Source organism: Dunckerocampus dactyliophorus, chromosome 8 (genome assembly GCF_027744805.1).
Source record: "Dunckerocampus dactyliophorus isolate RoL2022-P2 chromosome 8, RoL_Ddac_1.1, whole genome shotgun sequence".
NCBI classification, from domain to species: Eukaryota; Metazoa; Chordata; class Actinopteri; order Syngnathiformes; family Syngnathidae; genus Dunckerocampus; species Dunckerocampus dactyliophorus.
In genome coordinates this window covers 15974295-15988147 of record NC_072826.1, presented here as the reverse complement: position 1 = coordinate 15988147, position 13853 = coordinate 15974295, and the positions used below count along the sequence as shown (strand labels likewise).

At 39.9% G+C, this 13853-nt stretch overlaps 1 long non-coding RNA gene across 1 annotated transcript in view; it reads left to right on the top strand.

Annotated features, from left to right (window-relative positions):
* Nucleotides 1–13853, top strand: part of LOC129186475 (uncharacterized) — a 65295-nt gene that overhangs the window by 26679 nt on the left and 24763 nt on the right. Inside the window, exon 4 of the long non-coding RNA XR_008572244.1 lies at nt 4176–4242. This is a non-coding gene — a long non-coding RNA (uncharacterized LOC129186475). The remainder of the gene's footprint in view (nt 1–4175; nt 4243–13853) is intronic.

The following is a 13853-nucleotide window of genomic DNA, read 5'->3' as shown; positions in this document are numbered from 1 at the left end:
TCTCAATTACTGGACAAAATGGGCCAATGATGTATTGCATCAGTAAATGTAAGGTTTTTTTGTATTTTATTTACTAACCCAAATAGTACACACTCTATGTTGGTAAAATAAGCGGAAAAGGTGAAAAATGGAATTCTAAAAAAAACGTAATTTGGGAAAAATAAAATGGACTTCAGATGGCATTCCGAGTTTGTTAAAAAAAAGTCATATATTCTAAATCACACCACAAATTGATCTATAACTACAGTATGTGAAATGATTAATCCTACCCTAAAAGTATTTTGCACACCCATTTTTTCCAATTTTATCTTTTATTGGATGGACTATTGTTGACTCACTTATTGGATTAGGGGCCTGACTCACAGAGGTTTGTTCCAAAAGCCAAACAATATTGTTGGCCATGCTGTGTAATAAAAAAGTAAATTCAGCAATACTTTGGTTGCATTATTTTTTTTTATGCTTTGAAGAGCTATTTTCATTACCATATTCAATTCCACAAATTCATATTTGTATGTTTGTGTTGTCATCGGATCACAAGACTAAAAAAAAATTGGATTGGAAGCCAAAAAATTGTTGATCGGGACATCCCTAGCCCAAAACGGTCTGGCCAACGTGTGTGTATATATGTACTGTATATATAAACAACGTGTTCCAAATTATTATACAAATAGGATTTTAGTATCATAAACATAAAATGTTTTGTTTGTCAATGAAATTCTTGGATGGCATTGTGTCTTGGGGCTCTTTGGATTACTGATATCAATCTCAGACAACTGTCATAATTAGTGTGCCAGGTGAACCCAATTAAAAGAAAACTACTAAAAAATGATGTTCCACATTATTAAGCATGCCACAGAGTTCAAGCAATATGGGAAAGAAAAATAAAATATAAAACAAATATTGCAATGCCGTGGACAAGACATGAAAACATTCAATAATTCACAAAAAAATGGGTACGGTGAAGAAATTTGTGGCTGATTCAGACGACAGCCGGGATTGTGCTGATAAAGGCATAATAAGCGGAAACGGTTGCAGCGGGCCAGCAAATACATGACGATTACAGTAATTTTCAAACAATCCTGATTACTGGTGAGGGCCGTGCAACCTTGGGTGGTCCGGATGGATGAAGTAGAGTATGGCCAGCATATCTCAACCAGGCTGTGATGACAGCAAGGAGGTGGCTGAGTCATGTTTTGGATCAGAATCATTGGGAGAGAGCTGGTAGACCCTTTATGGTCATTGAAGGTGTGTCCAAATGACTTAAGCAAAGTAGTGTATGTTTCTGATTGACCGCTGTCTTCCATGGTACAATATGAAGAACCGCACCTTCTGTAGCAAAATGACCTTCATGCATGACAATGCACCGTCTCACGATGCCAGGAATTACCTACCTCTCTGTCATTGTCTGTTATTCAAGATTCAAGAGTTTTATTGTCATATGCATAGTAAAACAGGCAGTTATACTATGCAATGAAATTCTTATTCTGTTCATTCTCCCAAGAAAAGAAAGAAAACACAAGAAAAAGAACAAGAACATAAGAAACATGGGCATAAAAGGAGAGAAACTCAAGGTTTGGCCCCCTTTTTCCCCTGACCTCAACCCAATTGAGAACCTATGGGGCATCGTCAAGCAAAAAATATGAGGGTGAGAGGCAGATCACAACAAAACAGCAGCTGTGGGAGGCTATTCTGACATCTTGCAAAACAATTCATGCAGAAACGCTCCAAAAACTCATAGTTCAATGTAAGAATTATGAAGGTATATCAAAGAAGGGATCTTATGTTGACATGTAACTTGGCCTCTTAAAATGTTAGTGATTGAAATAGCTTTTGCTTTCAGTGAATATGGCCTCCTTATGCTGCAAATTCAACAAATGACCATTTTCGGTTCTTAAGAACCGGTGAAATGCTTTGAAACTCTGTTGTGCATAGAATGTGGAACACTGCATTTTCAGTTTCTATTTTTCATTTAAAAAATGCTGTTATCATTGTGAGATTTGTTCAGTAACATTCAAATTGTACGCTAAAGGTTGATGACTTGAAAATTATGATGACTGTAATTTATATTGGCGATTTAGCAAAATAAGAGAAAAATATAATTTGCATAATAATTTGGAACACGGTGTGTGTGTGTGTGTGTATATATCCCGTCTTGGTTATAAACTATTATTATTATAATTTTTAAACATTTTAATCCCTAAAGACAATTTTAATTTCCAAATTTGTCAAAAAGTTGCCTTGTGGACCTTAAGTGTATTGATGGTATGATTGGTTGATTGTTATGCAGTCCAGTAGATACGGATTAGGATGAGGCAATTAAACATCCATCAAAATGTGAGCACTATCTTTGCAAGGCGCACTTTCTAATACGGATCTTATTAGACTGTGCAGGTGTACCTAATAAAGTGGCTGTTGAGTGTGTATACTGTAACTGTTGTTATCCATGCTGTGCATGGATGTGGACATGTGCTCAGCCGGTCCTCCTTGTCAGAGTTGACTTAGCATGGCGGCCATCGTCACGCGCCATTAGTGGCGAATGAAGACGTAACTCGCACACAACCGCTGACCCTCCACTAATGAAGGTAGCTTTACTGAACCTAATCAAGCAGCTTGCGGAAAAGAATAGCAGCGCCTGTATTCAGCCACATAGAGGCTGTGGCACACGAGACATTGTGGGTGACCCTTTCAAATCCATGTGTTGAAAAAGGTTTTATGAAAACATGTCGTCATATTGCCAGTAGGCACCGTACAGTAGTTATACTCACTAGCCACAGCTCTCTCCTATCTTATATAATGGAGGTGAATCCTTTAATTAACATCAACTGTGCTGTGGGATGTCAGTAATGAAAGACTCAACTTCAATAACATTTGTAGGCAGTCAGGGGGATACTTTGTTGCTATGGCAACTATATTGTATACTGCTTCCTGAGGCAGTTTTTTTATGAGCCACACAGGAACTTTACACACTTTTTGCCTCCACCAGGGAGATGATGTTTTTATGCACATGGTTTGGTTTGTTTTTGTGCAACTTCCTGTGCCCGATTTTCATAATAATGCTATTTATGATGGACACTTGGATTTCCCCATAAGACTTTTGTAGGTCTTGTGATTTCTATGCATTTTTTTTTTATAGTAGGTGAATATATTTTAAAACCACTGTGAACAGAAAAAGATGGCTGTCATGATTTAATTTTAATCTGTATGTGAAAATGCACATTTGTAGATATTTCCCATCCCAAGTTCCAGGTTTATCCTTATATGTCTGTCAAATCTCATTAGATCAGACTGTAATTTGTTGTTTTTATGCAGGGCTTTGTTATACTTTGTTTAAACCAGAGGAAATTTTGGATACGATGCGCCTCATTTGGTTTTTAAGGTCCAAGATTCAAGCTCTTGACTCACTGATTTTGCATGCTTAATATCAAAATATTATTCCAGTCCAGTTAAAACAGGATTAGGCTGCCATCTTTACAGAGAAAAAAATGAGCAGAAAAAAAATGTCTGCCAAAGCCGCAATGCATGAATATTTAGAAAATAAATCGAAACCTGAGCAAAGCTGCTTAAACTGCAGCTCGGGTCAAGGCTGAGGTTTGTAAATGTTTGTGAAGCTTTGTTTTGGAACATTAAGATTACTGATTATGTGGGAAATCACAGTTGTTACACCAACACAGCAAAGTCTGAGTGATATGCGGTCTTGTGTTTTTTGTTATTGTCACTATAATAAAAAGCTGACATCAGGGCGGCACAATTTTTAACTTGGACTGCATAATTGTTTTTTGGTGCATTAAACCCATGATTATCTGCTCTTGGCTGCTGTGGGTCACAGACGGTATGTCAAAAACATATATAATCTTAATCAGTGCGCATATGATGTTGAACTTTTATTTTGAAATCATTTTATTTTGAAAGGCAATCACAAGACACCTCAGTGTGGATACAGTGCCCTGTTAGAGTATTGGAACGAGGCCAATTTCTTTGTTTTTGCTTTGGCGTTGACATCAAAAGATGAATATAAGGCCAGAGAGCAACTTTTCAGCTTTTACTTCCAGGTGTTTTACATATGGATCAAATTCACAACTTAGAAGATAGCACCTTTTGTTTGAACCCACCCATTTTTCATGTGAGCAAAAGCATTGGAACATATGACTGATGTGTGTGTGCTTTGTTGCCCACAGGTGTCCTATGGCGTTACTTAATTAATCAACAAATGGCACTGAATGTCTACGCTCACTTTCAGATTGGGTAAGTTTTTCCCGTGTAGACTGCATTTAGAGGTGAAAACAACATGAAAACCAGAGGGTTATCTATGAATGACAAACAAGCAATTGTGAATCTGATGGAAAATCAATCAGAACCATTGCATAAATGTTGGTCATAAGGCACTGTATATCGTGAAGTATGAGCCGCAGTTTTAATAATAACATTTTTTACACTTTAATGCATGCAGTTTGTTGTTTGAATACAGAAATGTAAGTGAAATATCCAGGGTTTCCTCTAGCTGTGATAGTGGGCTGCATGGGAGGGTGGACTGCCGCCCCTATGTTGTTGTCTGAAGTTTTTTTTTATGATTACAAATAACAATTTTTATGATTTATTTATTTAACTTTTTTCAACAACCAACAGAACACCAACTGAGAACATTGCAAAACTGTTAATGGCAAATTGCTGAGAACACTTAAAGCGAGGGTCTAAAATGTCGAGCCTCCTTTAGTTACCTGGCCTACGATATTTAGTCCAATAGTACTATGTGACTAGTACAAAAGTACTAAATGTACTATTTGACACAACCCTTAATTTCATTTGATGCCTGTTTTAGAGTAATACGAATACATGGGAAATGAATTGTTCAATAATATATTTTAAAATAACAATTTAAATGTTTTGTTATAGACATCTGTATAAACAGTATAAACCCAGGAGTCGTATTTTAATAGAAGAAGAAGGTGAAGCAAATATTCTTTGGCGAACTAGTGAACATCAGCTGATGAACTACTGCTAGCTTACGAGCTACCTGTTGGAGACCGCTATGATAGCATCACTATCTTAAAGCTGTGTTTATGTTGAACAACTTAGACACACAACTAGTGTTTTGAAGACAAGCCGTAAGTATTATAATGGTAACAAGAGATCAAGATTGACACTAGTGACACTTTAAAAAACTAAGCTAGCATGTATCCTACGAACGTGATAGCCACTTGTAGCTTTCCCGTGGGTCAAAACAAGCTAGCTAACTGCCGCCAGAGAGAAAGTCCAATGAGATTGAAACGTGAGCGATCACACATGCTGGCATAGATAGGCTTAGACTGTGACGAGCTGTCACGGTACGGACTATTTTTCATTCATTCATTTTCTATGCCACTTAATCCTCATTAGGTTTGCAGGTTGCAGGCTTGAGCCTATCCCAGCTGATCCTGGGCGAGAGGCAGGGTTCACCCTGGACTGGTCACTAGCCAGTTGCAGGGCACAATAGACAAACAACCATTCACACTCACGTTCATGCGCCGGTTAAACTAACGTGCATGTTTTTGGAATGTGGGAGGTAGGAAACTACCCGGAGAATACCCACGCACGGGGAGAGCATGCAAACACCACACAGAGATGCCGAACGGCGATTTGAATCCAGATCTTCCAGATATCCTGACTGTGTGGCCGCCGTGCAGCCACTGTTTTTTTTTTTTTAAATTCTCTCAATAATAAACGTCAATACGTACTGTCACACATGCACAAGTGCCAACAGGGCAGACAGGCGATTCCTTTTGTTGTTCATCAAAATAAAGCGCAGTGAAAGATTTTTATGATATTTTAAATTGTTTTCAAATTAATTTTGGTCAATGTGTGTGAAAATAATAATCTATATATGTATCTATATAACATACACAGTATATCCATTCATGCAATATATCACATAATATTGTTTTCAAGTTTGTTTGTTTTTTAAAAACCCTCATTTTTAAGGTGTGGCGGCTTTATTTTGTTGTGGCAGTGCGCCACGCTCAATTACATGTTGCAGAAACCCTGATCTCTATTTTCATGGCTTATTTACTGTAATTTCATGTTTTCTGTGACATTTAAAAATTAATGGGCAATTTATTTGGGGCCCCCTACGCGTGAAAAATTATCTTCCATTTTCCATTACTGTAGCATTCTAAATACTCTTCAGGGTAATGGTAGATTGCTTGTCTCCCAAAACGGTGGTTGCTGGTTCGATCCTCAGTCCTTGTGTAATCCTTCAACAAAATGGACAATTTCAATGTCGCCTCCTATTGGTGAAAATTAATTTTCCATTTAACATTCACCTGTAACTTTCTTTTTGTGTGCATGGTGGCATGACTCAGGTCATAGCGTGGTCCTATCACAACCTGGTTGCTGGTTTGATCCATAGTTAACACACTTCAAGGATACTCTACGTTTCAGTTCAGCTTCAGCATTCACATGCAATTTTGACTGAAATTGCTTGAGCTTGGTTGTGTTTAAGATTTGAACTAAAATGTATCAACAGTTTTTTTGTGCGTTGACACATTTGGCCTTTAATGCATGCAAACACAACATGAAGCGAAACAACTTGACTAACCTTGACCTGAAGCACTGACAACTGGATCCAAACATTTCCATTCAAACTTTTCAACAATGGTGTGATGTCCAGAAGATCTGAAGGCAACATCTGGACGACCATGGTAGCCTTTTTTTTTTCATGTAATACAATACACACAACTGCGAGTGTCTTAACTCTGTGATTTACAGTCTGTGCTCTGTACTTCCTGCTCAACACACACATGAAAATCTATGAAAATTCATGCTGTCAGGGATAAGTAAAACCAGCTCTAGAAAGAATGTTTCATAAGCCAACAACAGATTTTTTTTTTTCTACAAGGACGCATGAAATATAATGAGTGTCAATGACAAACACGTGATGCACTAAAAAGGTGGATTTAACAACGACTGACTCATTGTGGAGGTCACTAAACACATCATCTTTGTTCATCAAGTGACAAAAACACAACGGCTGTTTATGCTGAAAGAAGAAGGCCATCACCTGAGCTACAGTGCAGTGCATCCCGCCTGGTTAGGAATGAAACTCGTTCCAGTCCATTGTTGACGGCTTCCTTGATTCTGGTGGGCAGTTCAATAATTGGAAGGCACGGCGTCGCTCGGTGCCAGATTAAATATCAACGCTTGGACCAAAAAGGTTGCTTTAATTTCCGAGCGAGTTATTTGGTCTTTTACATCATTCTTTCCAACCTTGGCCATTGTTAGGTGCATCACTTTTGCCATAAAAATCCTGCAGTATCTGTCTTTGTGGAAAAGCGTCCTACAGCATGTTGTGTGCGTAGAGCTACAAACACAGTAAATCACTGAATGTGTTTAAGAACAGCCAGTGTGCGAGAGAACAAGTGTAGAACAGATCTTTGTTTTATTGCCTTCTATGTCTCCCAGTAGGATTTCTGAGGATTGCCAGGTCAAAATAGCTTGAAGTTGCATATTGGTTTTTAGTGGTTCTGATGGTCGCTAAACAATAGCAGCGGTATGTTGTTGGCAATAGAACACGTCTGACATCCGTACATTTGTTTTATACCTAAGCCAAGGAAGTCATATTTTAGAATAGCTGTTTTCTTGACCAAACCTGGCAGGACCTATTAAATGCTGGATAGATGTGTTTAACATTGCGGTGGTTTTCTCAGTGGAGGTCTGCTCACTCAATAGAGTACACATTTAGATCAGTCTTTCCCAAACCTAGGGTTAGAGATTTTACATTAAATGTCCCAAAAATTTAAGTCAGAGGTCCCACAATTGTGCTCTCAAAGTATGTTGGCCAAAATCTAGTCTTGATGCTAGAATTTAGACGGTTTAAAAGTGATTTTAGTAGGCCCTACTGGGAACACGCTATTTTTAAGTGTCTGTAGCTTTAATGCTGATGATCTGTGCTTGTGTGTGGCTCCAAGAAACACTACTGTGCACTTTATCCACTTTTTTACATGTACAGTCGACCTCGCTACATCACGGTTTGAACATCGCTCCCTCACTCGATCGTGGTTTTTCAAAAATTCATCAATAAATGATCACAGTTTCGTGGTTGAATATGGCCTATTATTTATGAAAACATATGCCTATATAAGCAAATTGTACGTATTCCTGGCCCAAATTAAGCATTTTCAATCATAAAAATTTTTCAATGAACAAAAATTCAAATATAAGGCATTTAGAAGATGTTATATGTAGTGTAATACCTGTGACGTTGTGTGCGCCTTTAAGAGGTGTGTGAGGTCAGTCAGCTAGCTACTGTAGAGTTGCTGAGTGTTAGCATGGTTAGCAGTATGGAGAGTGCCAGTGACTGGCGTGAGTTGTGTCTGACAGCAACCCCTGTGTGATTGTTCACAACGCCATCGCAGTAGTAGTCTACTACACTGGCCACAAGGTGTCAGGAACGTCACAATGATGAGATAGTAGCCACCAAGTATCCTGTCAAATTCTAACGTGTGAGTCTAAGTAATGTCTTATTTATGTCTAAGATGTCTTTCTATTATTAGGTCAACTATATTGGGTAATACAAGTGTAAAAGTGACTATAGGAGAGTTATTTCATGTCTAGTGGGCTCTAATAATGCTAAAAAACAAATGTAAAAGGTCTTAAGCACATTTTCCATGGTGTAACTATGAAAATATTGCAGTTATAACAAGGAATTCTACTTTGCAGAAATTCACGATAAACGAGGGAAGAGTCCAACATAATGAATATGATATATCATTGTACAACAACGTAACATTAGGTGGGACAGGATGACATGAACGTTGGTAACACTAGCGTAGCTATGTGAGCTACAATGCTAACATTACACATTTGAACAGTAACGTCATGCTAGGTTAGCCTGTTTGCTGAAAAAAAACAAAACGATCAAACTTAGAGCTCCCACGTCTGTCGCTCACTGACAGATAATTGGCAGAGCTTTATGTTAAGATGCGTAGAAGCCTGCTGTTTTACGAAGCTGTCGTCAGTACAATGGTGGGGGTATACAAGGAGCGGGCTCATCAAACTAGGAGCGGGTCAGAGACAGTATCATGTCCATGAGAAAGGAAGGAGGAAGTAGGTTTTTTCTTTATGCTGTCATGAAAAGCTGCAAATTCACAAGCAACCGTTTGAGTACGTCTTCTCTCCAATGTGACGCAAACAATTGAGGGGGATGATACATTTTTCTTACGTTTGGTGCTAATAAACAGACTCTAGGAACACATATTACTGTTAGAACTATGTATGCTCCGATCGATTGGCCATCGGTCAGTACCGGCCAATTTCCGTAAAAAACACATGACCGGCATATCCCAATAAATGCTTTTCAAAGGCAGTCACAAAAACAGTGGCTCATACTATTGTTGCCGGCAGAGAAGCCTGTGTGCAGTGAAGTGTAAAGCCATATGAATCTTCTGGAAATTGACACAAGGTCGATTACATGCTGTCATTGTGAGGAGGAGGAACGCTTTTGTGGGGAAATATTTCCCCAGCGGACCGCTCAAATGTGGAGCATCTCCTCACGAACACTAACCCGCCCCCTCCCAAACTAAACATGTAGAAACAGCGACCTGAAACACCAAACAACTTTGAAACTCATCTTTTATGGAGTGTGAGTGGAAGCTCACGGGGTTAGCTTAGTTTAGCAGAGCATGCTAGTGTGGCTGTGTGTGTGTGTTTGCATGTGTATGTGCAACTGAAGCTGTATGAGTGGGTTTACACCGTGTTGTGTTTTACCGCTTGTTACTGCAAACAAGCGTTTCAGGATGCGCACTTACGTCGTCTAAGTTGTGAGTGAAATGAGGACAAAAGCCACGGCAGAGGATGCACTTTTATATCTGCACGTCCAAGCTTGTTTCACTTGACAGTGAAGAGACAGTCTCAACAAACAATGTTGAGCATGTCTGGCCTTCAAAATACGACCGCATTGCGCACCATCATGTCTAAGTGTGCAAACTACAAAAATAGCTTACATTAATAACACAATTGTAATTGCATCGGTGACTACGTCTTCCTTAGCCACAAACACGGCCATTACAATTTGTTGAGGACTTTGTAGAAAGTTTCTGAAATACTGGGCAACATTGTCCAATCATGTATTGAACCCACTTAACAGCATAACTTCCCCTCTACTGTCTACGGCACCCCTGGCCAATAGCACCCATCGTAAATATATCTAAAAATTTACAGTTAATCCATGTGATCGGTATCTGCATTGGTAACGGACGATCTCATTCATGGATGATTGGTATCGGAATCATAAAACCCTGATCTGAGCTTCCCTAGAACATTATTAAAAAGTTACTTTTGCATAATAGGGGACCATTAATGTTTGTTGTAATACCATAAATGCATATTTATTGTGACTTTTACAATTAATTCATATGTACAGTGTTCCCTCGCTCCATCGCAGTTCACCTTTCGCCGACTTGCTGTTCCGCGGCTTTTTTCAATTTTAGTGCTTTTTTTTATATATGTTTTCATGAACGTGCAGTGTGTTCTGCGTCCTGATTGGCTAAGGGAGAACCTGCGCATTGTGTTCTGTGACCTTATTGGCTAAGGGAGAACCCGCCCATTGTCTTCTGCATCCTGATTGGCTGGAGACCAATTTCCTTTGTGCCGAAATGCCGTGTTTCCTGTTGTCTGATTGCTAGCAAACAGCTTGCAGAGACTCTGAACTCTGTATGTTTGCATGTTTTCTCCCTGAAAAAACGTTCTGCACCCAAAAGGCAGAGGTAGATGCTAACCATTGCACAAAAAGTTGGACTTCTGGACATGCTGAAGGACGGTAGCCGTTACGCGGCTGTAGGGCGCCATTACAGAATAAATCAATCTGCGAGTTGGAGGAGGAGGAGGGGAGGAAAATACGACGACAGGAGCAATATTTTTTAACAAGGATACAAAAATGCTTTAGTGGAGCGGCGCCAGGACAAAGAGGCATAGTCAGAGGAGTGTAATACTGAGTCACTGAGTTACTTAATAATTTCTTTTGTCCAACCTTGTAAGTTGAGCATTACAATTCAAACAAAGGTTGCAACTTAGAGTGTTTAAACAAGAGAGAAATGGGAGAAAATGTTCATGCCCGTCTGAGAAAAGTGTATAAAGTGTATGGTGATGGGTTTTACAGCCTTATAACAAATATAATATTTGTAAAAAAAAAAAAAAAAAAAAAATTTGGCTACTTTGCGGATTTCACTTATTGCAGGCTATTTTGAGAACCTATCCCCCACGATAAACGAGGGAACACTGTATGGACAAGCCAAATGTATAAATGGCTTCGGTGCTGAAAAAAAGTTGGAGAAACCTTGTTCTGAATTCTAGTTTGAATTGTTGTGGGGAATGAGTCGCAGTTCTGTGTGTTCTAATCTGCTGTCTTCACTTGTATTGAATTTGGGTTAATTAAGGGCTGACAGTAACATGGTGTGTGAGAAGGTGTAGAAATAAAGTTATTCAGAACTTTTTACTTTCAGTCTGTGTTCCTTTTACATTATTGTATACGTTGGTGCCGCCGTCGTCGCAGGAGAGCGCCCAAGGCGGCGAGAGATGACGGGGCATGTCTGTGTGGAAGTTTTGATGCTGCCGCAATTACACATGAAGTCTGGCTAATCAGGTTGGAGCACCATTATTCTTTAAGGAACATACAGTCATGGAAAAATGATTAGACCACCCTTGTTTCTTCAGTTTATTGATCAATTTTAATGCCTGCTACAACTAAAGGTACATTTATTTGGACAAATATAATGATGATGACAAATATAGCTCATAAGAGCTGATATCCAGCAACTTCTATGGTTTTCTTGATAATAACCAAAATCACTGAAGTTCTTACATGAATATCTATAGCATTGTACTGCCAAAAATGTAACTCTTATGAGTTATTTTTGTTGTCATTGTTATATTTGTCCTAACAAAGGTACCTTTAGTTGTATCAGGCATTAAGACGAACAAGACTCTGGAGAAACAAGGGTGGTCTGATAATTTTTTCCATGACTATAGTCTATCCAATGTGTCCTGGGTCTTCCCCAGGCCTCCTACCGGTTGGGCGTGCCCTGAAAACCTGACCAGCTGCCCAAGCCACCTCATCTGCCTCCTCTCAATGTGGAGGAGCAGTGGATCCTGGATGACAGTGCTTTCCACCTCATCTCTAACGGAGAGCCCAGCCACCCTATGGAGAAAACTCATTTCGGTAGCTTGTACCCGTGATCTTGTCCTTTCGGTTATTTATTGCTGGCAATGCGCACCAAGGTATGACACCGGTCATACAGGGAGGGAACCGCCTGAATCAGGTGCTCTGTTACCCCTTACTCCCGGAGTACTCACCACAGGATTGCTCAAAGAAAACGGCCAAATGCCTTCTCCAAGTCCGCAAAACACATGTAGGCTGGTTGGGAAAACTCCTATGCACCTTCAAGCACCCTGCCGAGAGAATACTGTAGAGTCCGGTGGAACCTCCTCTCCAGAACCACTGAATAGACCTTACCAGGAAGGCTGATGAGTGTCATCCTATGATAGTTGGAACACACCCCAGGCTGCCCCGGACTGTAATGTACAATCATGTTTTCTGGGTGGTGCACACAAACACTATGCTAATGAAATCCAAGATGTAACCTAATGTATACCCAACAAAATCACCATTAAATTATTTTTCTATACCGCTTGTCCTCACTGGGGTCACAGGTGAGCTGGAACGGTACGCCCTGAACTGGTCGCCAGTCAGTCACAGCGAACATATAAACAACCATTCACACTCGCATTCACAATTTAGAGTCACCAGTTAGCCTAACAAGCATGTTTTTAGGATGCGGGAGGAAGCCGGGGCACCCGGAGAAAACCCACGCATGCATGGGGAGCACATGCAAATGCCACACAGAGATGACCCAATGGAGATTTGAACCCTTCATCTCCTGGCTGTGAGGCTGACGTGCTAGACCACCTTGCTGCCTCCATTAAATTAGCAGAACTCCGCAGATAAAACCACATTTAGGTAATTCCACTAATCCCTACTGGTGTTCCAGGAAGAGGTTTCTCAGTCCTATATAGCTACTGTATATTTGTCCTGACCTCACAGTCGAAACATTGCCCTCAAATGACACTAAACCCATAACAATCATCCAGAGCAGACGGTCTGGATCAAGTTCCAGAGGTTTTTCCATCTTTAGCCTCTTTCCGCCTCCAGCTAACATCCCTGTGTGCTTGAAAACATTAGCTATAATCCCAGCATCTAAACAGTGGTTCTCTTGCATGTTCGATGACTAAAGGCCTGTGTCACTGATGCCCTTCCCTGACAAATGTTTGGAGAGACATCAGAAGCATCCCATCATCATCCTCCTCTCCACGTTTACCTGTAGGCATTTTCCACCATATGTGGCCCAGAAGATGCATAGTACACAAGATCAGTATGACAAGGATTGATTAATATGGCTGTTAGTGAATACTGTTAGTCTGTTGGTCACGAATGCATCATCCAGTGCGCCTCCTTAGCTGTCCACAGCTTTGTTCTAAACATTAAGGTGACAACCTGATTCTATGCCAATAAGAAGATGGCCAAAGGTTTCTTAGGACTGTCACTTGAAAAATCAAAAAGGACTCATGGACATGAAAAAGCTAAAGGAATTAAAATGGCATCATCCAACTTCTACGGCGCCATCAATACTGCTTTGCACAAAAATCATTGGACAGCTTTTTAATGTGATGCTGTTCTTGGCCTGCTTAGTATGCTACAGAAGTCACTACAGAATTTGCTGTATCTCTAAAAGTTTTGGGCTGCTGGTTCACATTTGAACCCAAGTATTCTGGAAAGAGGAGCGACAGCTGGTTTGCAGAATAGCTCAAATGATGATTAATGTACTGTG